This window comes from Dromaius novaehollandiae, chromosome 4 (assembly GCF_036370855.1).
Source record: "Dromaius novaehollandiae isolate bDroNov1 chromosome 4, bDroNov1.hap1, whole genome shotgun sequence".
Taxonomy (NCBI): domain Eukaryota; kingdom Metazoa; phylum Chordata; class Aves; order Casuariiformes; family Dromaiidae; genus Dromaius; species Dromaius novaehollandiae.
Window position 1 is genome coordinate 72,323,210 of NC_088101.1, and position 11,272 is coordinate 72,334,481.

An 11,272-nucleotide genomic window follows, 5' to 3' on the forward strand; every position below is an offset into this window, starting at 1 on the left:
GCTACAGTTCAATGCATTTCAAGAACAGGCCATGACAAGACAATTTTATTATGAAGTTTTCATTATATATTTGTATAGCTGCACTTCTGTTTCTTTTGCCCCTAATTTCAATGAATTTATATAATGAAAAGGGTTACATATTTTTACTTGATGGTATGGTATTTGCTGCTAATCTAATTTCCCAGAAATGAGTAATGGCAGTGAAGGGGTGCGAATTCAGCACACTTCAGAAGGGTCAAGTAAGTGATACTTTTCTGTTAAAGAAAGCATAGTATTCTGACGTAATGACCCAAAAGTAAAAGTAACTGGAAACAAAAGTCAAATTCTTCCATTCTCACACTAGAAGAAGATGTATAATATATAAGTAAAGAGTTTAAGAAATGAAAAGCAAATTAGGTTTTTAATGATATTTTTATTCTTTCCAAAATAATTTTTTTGTTAAATACAATTTCTTTACTCTGATTTGAAGTGGGCCCATTAAACTTAATACATTGAACATTATTTGATCAGAATAAAATGGATCAAGAGAGCTAACCCCTCTAATGCAAAGCTATAGGGAAAAAATATAATAAACTAAGCTACCATTCACTGCATCATCACTTCTCAGTAGCTAAACACTTTCTGGGTAGTATAAATTTCTGTCACTTATTTTATCTGTCTCAGCTGATCTTACTGGCATAAAAAAGTACTAGGGTGGGAAAACATTTTTGGAAGCTTTCAGACATTTATAAGGAGCTCCTTACAAACTCACAGCTGATCAGCTTGTCAGTTTAAAAAGAATAAAAATGTCTTCTTGGACCAGAAGCCAAACTTTCTTTGACAGGTCTTCTGTTCTCTTTTCATGACTTTGAAATAGTCATCTCTACTGGCAGAGGATGGTGACAATTCCTGTGTAAAGCAAAGCAAAATTAAAGAGGGATCATTAGAACTGCTTCAGAGATTACAACCCACCTTCTTGCAATGTTTTTGTCTGTTGCTTCTCACTTGCTGTGAGATACTAGAGCTGCAGAAGAGAGCATGTCAGACTGAATGAATATTTTAATTACTATAAATTTATACACAGCTGTAAGTTTGCTAATATTGTCCTTAAAACAATTTGCACTGATCATGATTACTGATTCCTTGCTGGCTGTGTTCCAGGTTTTTTTCTAATGTGTATGTGTGTGTTGGTGCTTGCACATACACTGAGTACACATATGAATGTGTGAGAATATTGAAACATAAAATGGTGACCCATCCTTCACTCTTCTAAGATCAAGAAAGCAACAGTAGAGGAAGATCAGATGCTTAGCCTAGCAGGCAGACTTACATGGAAGGCTGTGGGATGAAGTATTTGGAAGACATTATAACTAAATATCTGTCTGTTTCCCAAATACAATAAAAATACAATATTATTCATGTTAAAAATCATGAGCTAGATTCAGACCTCCGTTGCAGGCCACTGGATTACTCTTAGCAACACTTCCATCCAGAATGGGCACTGCATAGCGTCACATATCCACTACTTGGGCTGCTGGATAACTTGCTTGGTCCCAGAAGTGAGGCACTCAGAAAAGAAGGAAAAAGGAGCAAACACCCTACGGTTTTTGTTATTTGTCCCTTTTTTCCACAGTGGTAACTTCAATGTTGGTGCCGGGGAGCAGAATCTCCTTTCAACTGTAATACTGAGAGAAGTTATGTAATAATTTTGAATTTGGAGAGAAACTTGATGTTGTGTTATGTGCTTCATTGGAGAGAAACTTGATGTTGTGTTATGTGCTTCAGTGGGACTTACACCGTCTCGGTTCAGTTATCAGCTCTGCTACATATAGGTTTAAACAACAAAAGGACTAGAGCTCTAGGAGTCACAGCTGTTGTAGTGCTAACCACTGTAGCACCAAATTTTTAGAACAACAGTGGAGGGAGATAAGTCTTTTTCTCTTAAAAAATGACTGCAGCAGCAAGATATATTCCCCTTTCATCAGCAGTGAAAACATTTATGAGATTTTGAGATATTGATTCAGTTTCTTCTTTTCCCAAGAAAAAGGGATAACTGTAAGACTATAGCCTAATTATGGTAGTTGAGGTGGGATGGGAAGAAGACGACAAGAAATGTCCCCTAATTTCCTCCCATTAAAACCCTTCTGCATTACATGGAACAATATTCACTAAGAGAGAAGAGGAGATCAGGTGTGATTATGACTGTACTTCAAGTATAAGGAGTCCTCCCCATGGCAAAGAAAACCTAGATTCCTCTCCTTGTTCCTCCTCTGTAATTTTCTTCCTGTGTAATTTGCAATTATCACTCAATGTCATTGAAAAACTGACTCTGATACCACAAGCCTCACTGTGTAAAGGTATATAATACTTTTACAGAAGTGTTGGGAATATAAATCTCACAGTTAGATAGCATTGTGCTGGGACACATGTGAATACCAAAGATGAAATAACATTATAATGGACAATTTACCACTTTTAGTTTGGCTCATGAGTGTGAGAGGAGTGGTGATAGGCATGTAAGTCATTGTGTGAATACTTGTCACAATAATTTTCTGACTTGCAAATTTTCCTTTCTTCTTGAGACTGTAGAAGATGGGTGACATGATATCGGTTTTTGTTTTATTTGGAGTTTTTTAGTGCTAAACATTTTTGAAGAAGCTAAACATCAGTACTTCAAATGACCATGCAAAAGGAAGGTGGACGGGAAACTGTGAGCTGGTACCAGGCCAGTGTCAAGGCATGTTCAGTGGAAATGTTAGTGATGAGCAGTGAGGGTCCTTTCTGAACTAAGCCAGCCCATTTTTTGTATTCCCCTGCTGATAAGACAAGTGTCAGAAGCTTTCATCAAGCCTGGCTTCAGTCAGGGAACATCAGCAGGAAATTTAGCAAATAATTAGCAATCAGAGTTTACTGTGAAGAATCAAGTTGTGGGAATATTTTTTCCATCTCAAGGTAGAAGCTGGATAATGAGGACTTGCAGTCTGACACAAATCTCTCTGCTTTTTTCATTGCCTCTCTTTCTGTTAATCTGAAGGTTACAACTTTTTTAAAAAAATCGTATTTCTAGGCTTGAATTTTTTTTCACTTTGATGAGGACACTCAGCATGGCTAGTCTAATTATTTTCTTCCAACCGTCTCTTATTGTCAGCCAAAATAACAAGTTTGCATATGTAATGGTCTACACAAGCTACTTACTTCTCTCAGCCCTGTCAATCTAGTCCTTTCCAGCAGACAGCTTCAATATGAGGTCCTGTAAGAAGTCAAGCACCCACAACTTTCATTAAGTCATTAGAGAATTAAAAGTATATATTGTCTTTCAGGGCTAAACCCTCTATATACAGCTCAAAGCTTGATACCTGAAACGCAGCCAAGTGCATCATTCTCATAGCTAAACCTCATTAAACACTGAAGTGCTTTTGTCCTTGGACCCATGCTCTTGCCAGGAGAAGGAAATTACAGCTGCATATATTTAAAGTTACACTAGAAGTGTGATATTGTTGCTAACGGAGGGACTATCTAGTAACACTACATTTCCAGAGACTCTAGCAGGATGGCAAACAGTCATCAATATAACTGTTGGTGATCAGTATACCTGTCTTAAGGAATAATGAGAGAAACCACATTTCTACTAAAATCTTCAGTAAGATTCCCATTCACTTAGAAAGGGCCAAGATTTCCCCAAATGTATCTATACATTTTCTGTGCATCTGCTTACATAACAATCACCTGAATTATGACATGAAAAGCAGCTTCAGTTATAATAATGACTGCATACACCTATGTTAGACCCTTGCCTTGGAGTTAGTGGACTATTTATAGAGTGAATACCTATGAATAAGGCCTTTCCCATAAGGCTCAGAGCAATTTGTTATAGGTTTGGCCTAAGGTACAGACAAGGTACAGTGCAAAGTTTACTGGGATGGCAGAGTCATCTGGAACAATTTGCTCCTGAGAGTATTAGAGTGGTGTAGAGCTATGTCAGGTGTGATTTCCTGAGGATTAAAGAGGTCAAAATTGGTCAGTATTGGACTAGAACTTCTGAAACATATATATCAGAGCTTTTCATACACATGATGCAGGATAAATAGGCATTGTAGTGGGACTTCTAAACTATCTTTTTTTCCAGTGGTCACAGATAAAAACTCTTCTTAAAACCAAAAGATATGCTCAAATTCAAGATAAATTATTATTTTTACTTCATACTCTCACTAGCCTACATTTTGATGATGAAATAAAAATCAGGAAAAAAATTAATACAGTTTCAAATTAAAAACTGCAATGAATGATGTCATTACTATTAAGGACAAAGTTAATTTTCTTATAAAAAATAATGTATTGACTGTATGATGTCCATTTTATTTTCAATTTTTAAAATAACAAGAAGTAGGACAGGAAAGGAAATAGGTTGTGGGGAGTGGAACAAATCAGACTTGCATCAGTGGAAGCTGCAGTTCATGTACTGACTCCTGTCTCCTTCAGAAGCACCATTATTATCATTATATTCAGCACTTGCCTTTTCAGGATTCTTTGTATTCATATGGTGTCATTCACCTGAGGATCTCAAATATTTTACAAACAATTAAACCTATCATCATTCATTCAGTGCTGAAAGGCTTGTTCCCCGCTCTGATCAGCTCAAGCTGCCAGCCTGCAATCACCCACTTGTTAAGTTTTCAAACCAATGCTGTCATTCTTCCTCCTGTCTCTCAGGCATGGGGGTGTTCCCCTGCAAGCATCCCTAAAGCTATTGCATTGTTCTCCTTCAATCCTTCCTTGAAAATCGCATTTGCCAAGGTGTCAACAACATTAAAACAAACCAGCAATTTGACAAATGGGTACAGTGTTGAAGCACTGAGGCTTCTGCCTGTTGTGACAACGGGTAATACACTCCTGAATCTGCTACATCCAACCATTGTCTCATGTCTTCTTCTTAGACTGTAAGATCAGTGGTGGAGGGGACCAATTTTTTTGGTCCATGCCTATGAACTATCAAGTAGCCTGAGGTCCAGGTATGTAACTTCAGACTCTTAGGTGCTATGACATTACAAATATTATAGAAATACATAATAAATCTAACAAATGTATGATCACTCTAGATGTGAGGAAAGGAGAAACTGGGCTCTTAGTTAACTTACTGAGTACTTAATCACACAGCCTTCTAGGATGCATGAGTGTACCCAATAAAGCTGAAGCTGCAATTTGAGTGATAAATTATGGAGCATATGATGGTCATTTTTAATATTCACAAGGCCAGCCTATTCATGTTCATAAAATCACTCTCTTTACATGAGGGAGAAGCAAATGACCCTTTGGATACATGACAACTTTTATCACTAACCTAATATATTTCCTAGGCACATGTCACTGGAGTATTGAGGACCCGCAGTACCATCCAGTGAAGTGAATGGAAGGACTCCCATTGAATTTTATGCAATTTGAATCAGCCTTGAAGCCAGTTAAGAAAACCGGACATTGCTTGAGTAGCGCAGCATTTAGGTTGCTTTCCAGTGTCTATCAATATTCATTATTTTTTAAATTGAAACATTTTTTAAATGGTGCAGACATTGCTTTAGCATCATAACACTGTGAAATCTCCACTTACCAGAAGCTTCACATTTCGGTGATACTTCTATTAGGAGTAATGTCTGTTGCTTGGAAAGGTAATATGGAAAGAAATGACACAGTTTGCATTAACAGAGCCATTGTGACCAACAGATGCCTTAATCAGACAATAGCATGAATTCATCCTGAGTGTAACTATTTGTTCAGCCTATTCATTATTGACTTTTTAAGATACTTTATATGTATTTTAAAAATTTGTCAAGTGCACTTGTTCCTTCCCTTGCTTATTACCACACTCTTGTGTGTTTTCAAGCATTTTCCTTTCTTAACACATTAGCCTTCCATGACAAAGAGTACCTCTTCCTTCATTCATAGCTCATAGCAGAAAGATGATTTTTTGAATTGAAGAATATGTATTGTCCTAGTCAGATTGGCAGACTGAGTAGCTCAGACAAGCAGACTGGTCTATGAGGTGCAGAATCTAGCTTAATTCGGTAAGCATTTGAAAGGTATTTATTAATCATTACTAAAAGATACTTGTATCTTTAAATGCCCATATGTGATGGCCCATATGTGATGACCCATATGAGCCCCAAACTTGCTGTCTTTGTGGGGGTAATTAGAGAAAATGTCTTTGTAAAGTGGGGATAGCTGTCTTTTACCACAGTTACACAAGCTGGCCACACAAACTGCCATGAAAACTCTTTCACAAGACATCTGACTGAAAGAGAAATTACTGATCGAAAGGCTTTAACACGGACTGAAAAAGAGTTAAACAGATTAAATCTGCATATCGGATCTATTTCCTCTATACTTGGGATGAGATGCCTTACTTATTTTGAAGAATAGAAATCTAGAGCTATTAGAGAACTTCTGATCTTGGATTCCATTTTCTCTGTTTTAACATATCTCGCTTTCATTACAACTGCTTTTGTGTGGGTCATGGCACAAAGATAGCAGGGAAGGAAACCTATGAGCTCTTGTGAAAAGTGCTGAGGAACAAAATGTTATTTTGATCAGAGGCCGTACACAATGTGTGTTCTAACCCAGAACGGTGTGTTCATATCTAGCACTAACAAGTGCAAAGGTGAACCAACGCATAAAATGTGAAATGATGGTGGTGATTTGCTGATCCCAGGAAATTTTCTGTGATTGGAAAAATGTCCCATTCTCCCCTGGATCAAAATCAAGAAACTTGTTCTTGCTTGGCTGGCAAAGAGCAAATAAGTCAGAAAGCTAATATCCAGAATGACCAGGAGTCTGAGTGTCAAGGCAGTCATTTAGGAGATGCAAAACCTGGCTTCTATTTGTATTTTAAACCTTGTTCTACTGAAATTGAAATGCAAATCTCCACTGGTCATACCTTTGCTTTCAAATATCTTGTAGTTATTTTTCACCCTGTTTAGCTTGTTTAGAACCTGAAGTCAACGGGAATTTCAGCAGTGACCTCAGTGGGAACAATAGCAAATCATTAATCCTCAGTACTTTATGGTATCTTTTAAAAGCAATCCAGAGGGAGCCATGGGATAGAAACTAACCAAACTGATTTTTACCTTACTTCAAAGCTCAAGGAAAAAAAGAAAGGGAAAAAAGAAAGGGAAGGGAAGGGAAGGGAAGGGAAGGGAAGGGAAGGGAAGGGAAGGGAAGGGAAGGGAAGGGAAGGGAAGGGAAGGGAAGGGAAGGGAAGGGAAGGGAAGGGAAGGGAAGGGAAGGGAAGGGAAGGGAAGGGAAGGGAAGGGAAGGGAAGGGAAGGGAAGGGAAGGGAAGGGAAGGGAAGGGAAGGGAAGGGAAGGGAAGGGAAGGGAAGGGAAGGGAAGGGAAGGGAAGGGAAGGGAAGGGAAGGGAAAAACAAGCTGCTTTTTCTCTTCTTTAAATACAGCATCATGTACAGGCTGGAGAAAATATTTTAGGAAGTCAATGAACTGAAAACCTGTTCTCTGATTGTACTGGGTATGCCAGCCAGCTCTAATTGATGGTATGCTTACAGCAGCTCCCTTACCTATCTAATGTCTGGTGCTCTCCAAGTCTTATTTGCTTTCTTCCAACCCAGAATTACTGAATTTCTTCCATTTCATCTTCTCAGATCGTTCCTGCTGTCTATGTTGCATCCATCTTCTTCTAGCATGGTTCCAGCTTATAGAGCCATCCTAATCTTTCTCCTTCAGTCGTTTGCACCTCCTACTTCCTATTGCTCTTCCACCTGCACACTGTGTTCATTATTAATCACCTCCCTTCAGTTAGCTTTGTTGCCATATATACTTAAATTGTGCCTGCTCATACCTTACTGCTCAAACCTTTGCAACTTCTTTGGAGTTTTTCTCTCCACATGTAGCAGCTCTTGCTCTATCTGTCACTTTTGCCTGCCAAAAAGTGTTGATGCCCTCATGTAGCCAGAGATTCGGTGTATTGCTCTGCTGTCTGAATCACCCAGCTTTGCAAGGAATGTGAAAAGTTTTGCTGAAACAGTCTTTCTACATAGCGCTTTACATGCCAGGAACTGAGCATTGACTTTACAGGAGGAAAAACAAAGCGGTCACAACTGATCTGACATTGAGGAAGGGTGTGGGGGGACCTAGAGGGGGTATTTAAGCTTATCTGTGCCCTTGAAATATTTGGGGTCTCTCGGGAAAACAGGAATGCCTCTCTCTGTCTTTATTCACCAGCTTTCTATTGAATGGAGTCATTGGTTTCCCATTGCATGTCCAAAGAGAAGAGAGGAAGCAAAAACATACACTTGCTTCCCCTGGTCTCACTTAGCAGTGACACTACCTTGGGGCGGGGGACTGCAGGCAAGCAGCCAGATTTCTTGCCTGATTTCCCTTCTGCTCTGTGCTGCAGATTTGTTTATGCAAGTGCTTTTTGAAGCAGCAGCCCATCACCTTTAAATGCCTCCTTCATCACCCACTGATTTCTCCAGGCTGTCTTTTCTCACCAGTTCAGGCAGCATTAGAACTGTGAGTGATTTATACAGAAAGGAAATGCTAGTGGGGAGCCAAATAAAGATGGAGATATTGGGCCTATTTTCTCCCTTCCCAAACCAAAGATCAAGCATATATTATCAGTCCAAATAGCCTTTAGATAAAGAAAAACACTAGCCAGAAGAGAAAAAATAATGCCTTTAAAGTGCTACCTTGATACTGCCTTGCAAAATGGTGACTAACTTAATAGGCCTAAAGATACTTCTGAATTTCAGTGTCATACCTGAAACAAAAAGCCTAGGAATTGAATGAGGGCTTGTGAGCCTGAAAGTATTTACAACCCATGTGAAGAATTTCTACAAACTATAATGGTTGGCCTAATAGAACCTTACCTCTTCTTTCCCAGCACTCCGTATATAACCAGCTGGGGTTACAGAAAGGTGTATGGGTGTACAGAAGTGCGTATAAGAGGCATAGCAGCTTAGCAAGAGTACAAAATGCTATTTTCTTTATAAACTTCTGCAGGCACTCGCAGTGGGAGCTGTTGGTAAGAAACAACCTGTTTATATAGGTGTGTTATTGTAATTAGCTATGACTTAACATTTTGATGATCAAGGTTACCCAAATGCTAGGATCTAGTCTGGATGCAAACCCGTATTTCTTACTACACTACAGGTCTCAGCAAAAGCATCTACCTGTGAATGCAAGACACCAGCCTGGCAGAGCAGGGCCTGGGATACTGCCTTCTGCTAAGCTGGTGGTCGTAAATATTAATTGGTCATTTTTTTCTGTTGAACACTGATTACTCCTGTTCATCTTGTGCTTACTCTGCTGACAAGTACCAGACATAATCCCTGTGAGACACATTTCTCAGATAGTTCAAGGGCTGGAATAAAACAAGTTATAGGTATTTATGGGAATTAAAACAAGATTGTATTTGGGATTTCTGCAAAACTGTCCTCATAGAACCCACTTTCCTGTGAGCAATCACCAAGTTTGGGTAAATGACAGAAAGAAAACATCATACTGGTGTGAAAAAGCAGCAACTATATTTCTAGATGATTGATAAGAAAAGCACTTCCTGCAGGTAATTTTGGCAGGCGCTCGTTAATTCTCTTCTCTAGCTGCCACTATGAGTCATATACCTGCCAGCAAGAAGGGACCTCAAGTGGCCACCTACTCCCTCCTCAGAAATAGCACTAAGTTTATGTTTTGAGCAGACTAAACAAAGTGTGCATAGCCTGCTTTTAAATACAACCATTGAAGAAGATTTTCTTAGCAGCCTGTCTCAGCACTTAAGAGTCAGCTAGCTAAGTTTTATTCCTCATGTCCAACTTAAATCTTCTTTGCTGCCAAATTAGCATAGCGAGCGATTGTTCTCTCTTCATAACAATTTTTTGCTTATTGGAAGACTGTTATCATGATCCGCCTTTGTCCTATTTTTTTCAATCTGAATAAACCAAATTCTTTGAACGTATTCATGTAATATGCTGATTAAACCTCTGATAATTCTGTTGCTCTTCTCTGAACTTTCTTCAATTTATCAACACCTTTTTTACAATGGATACATTATTCCAGGCAAAATTTCTCAGAACAAATGCAAGAGAATAGATGTCTCCTCTGTCTTTTGAATAACAATCTTCTAATAACAGTCCCATAATTACAATGTCTAATATGTAAACATTGCTTTTCCACACTGCATTCCCCATCTCTGTCTTAAGAAATGTCTTTCAGTTTAGTCCTGGAATGAAAACAAATTGTAAGTTGCACCCAGCAGGCCTATTTTCAAGTCTATTGGGAAACACCAATTTGTTCTTTGGTAAAGGTACAATCTTTCTGTAAATTACAGTAGTTCTCAAAATGTCCTGGGAGAAATGCTGTGTTGTAAAATTTCAGGAAAAGCTCTGTCTGTTACCATTTTTCCTCCTATTCACCAAAAAGTGAGAATAATGAACTTTGTCAGCAAGAGCAGCAGATCTCATCCCATGATGAGCATGTGGCTTCTCCAGCTAATGTTGGTAGCTTTCAGGGCCATGCCCATTGTCACGGAGGTGAACATTCATTCCTGCAAGGAACAGGTATGAAGGAAGGCACAGAGTGAGTGTGATGCTGGCGGAAGAGGGAAGCAGAGGCAGCCCACACAATGAACTCCCTCTCTTAGCCATCCCACAGCTTAGCTGTAGAATTTATTTAGTAGCAGTGGTGGGCAGTCAGAAATGTGACATTTGAAAGCTAGTCTTAAATTGCCAGCCCTCTTCTAATAACCTGGGGAGAAGGTTAGTGTGCAAAGCATTGCGTATCCATCTCTCTTCCCCATTAGAAGGGAAAACTGTGATGCAGAAAAGCAGGATTTTTCTTAAGGTAACTGAGTTTATTTATACTGCAACTACTAGTTCACAAAGAGAGGTTGTTAAACGGCACACACGTATTTTCAGTCAAAATACCAAGGGAGCAGTTCTGCGCAAAGTATTGAATTGAGTTAAAGAGATTAAGACAGAGAACAAACTATCCTGAGGCTGTTCTCCTTGTGTTTCCACCCTTATCAAAAAACCCAACAACCTAATATTTCCTCAAAGATGAAGAGTGCCTGCACACAAGAAGAAAAATCTTGGGAAGGTGTATGAAACAGCATCATCAAACATGCCTGTTTCCATCACAGCCTAAAAGGGAAAGGAAGGTAGTCAGGATTCTTCTTCCAGATGAGCTCCAGAGAGAATGAGTGCAAAAGAAGATACAGATTCTGCCATATCTACCCAATCTGATGTAAGGCCATGAACTTTTAGCTGAACTGCATAAATTGCTGCCTAAATGTG

General features: G+C 39.0%; 1 long non-coding RNA gene across 1 annotated transcript; it reads right to left on the minus strand.

Annotated features, from left to right (window-relative positions):
- Positions 1 to 427: 427 nt before the first annotated feature.
- Positions 428 to 7,685, minus strand: LOC112996535 (uncharacterized). The gene is made up of 4 exons (XR_003262474.2): positions 7,541 to 7,685; positions 5,582 to 5,630; positions 3,175 to 3,229; positions 428 to 888 (listed from the first exon to the last, which is right to left on the minus strand). It is a non-coding gene; the product is annotated as an uncharacterized LOC112996535 (long non-coding RNA).
- Positions 7,686 to 11,272: the final 3,587 nt, after the last annotated feature.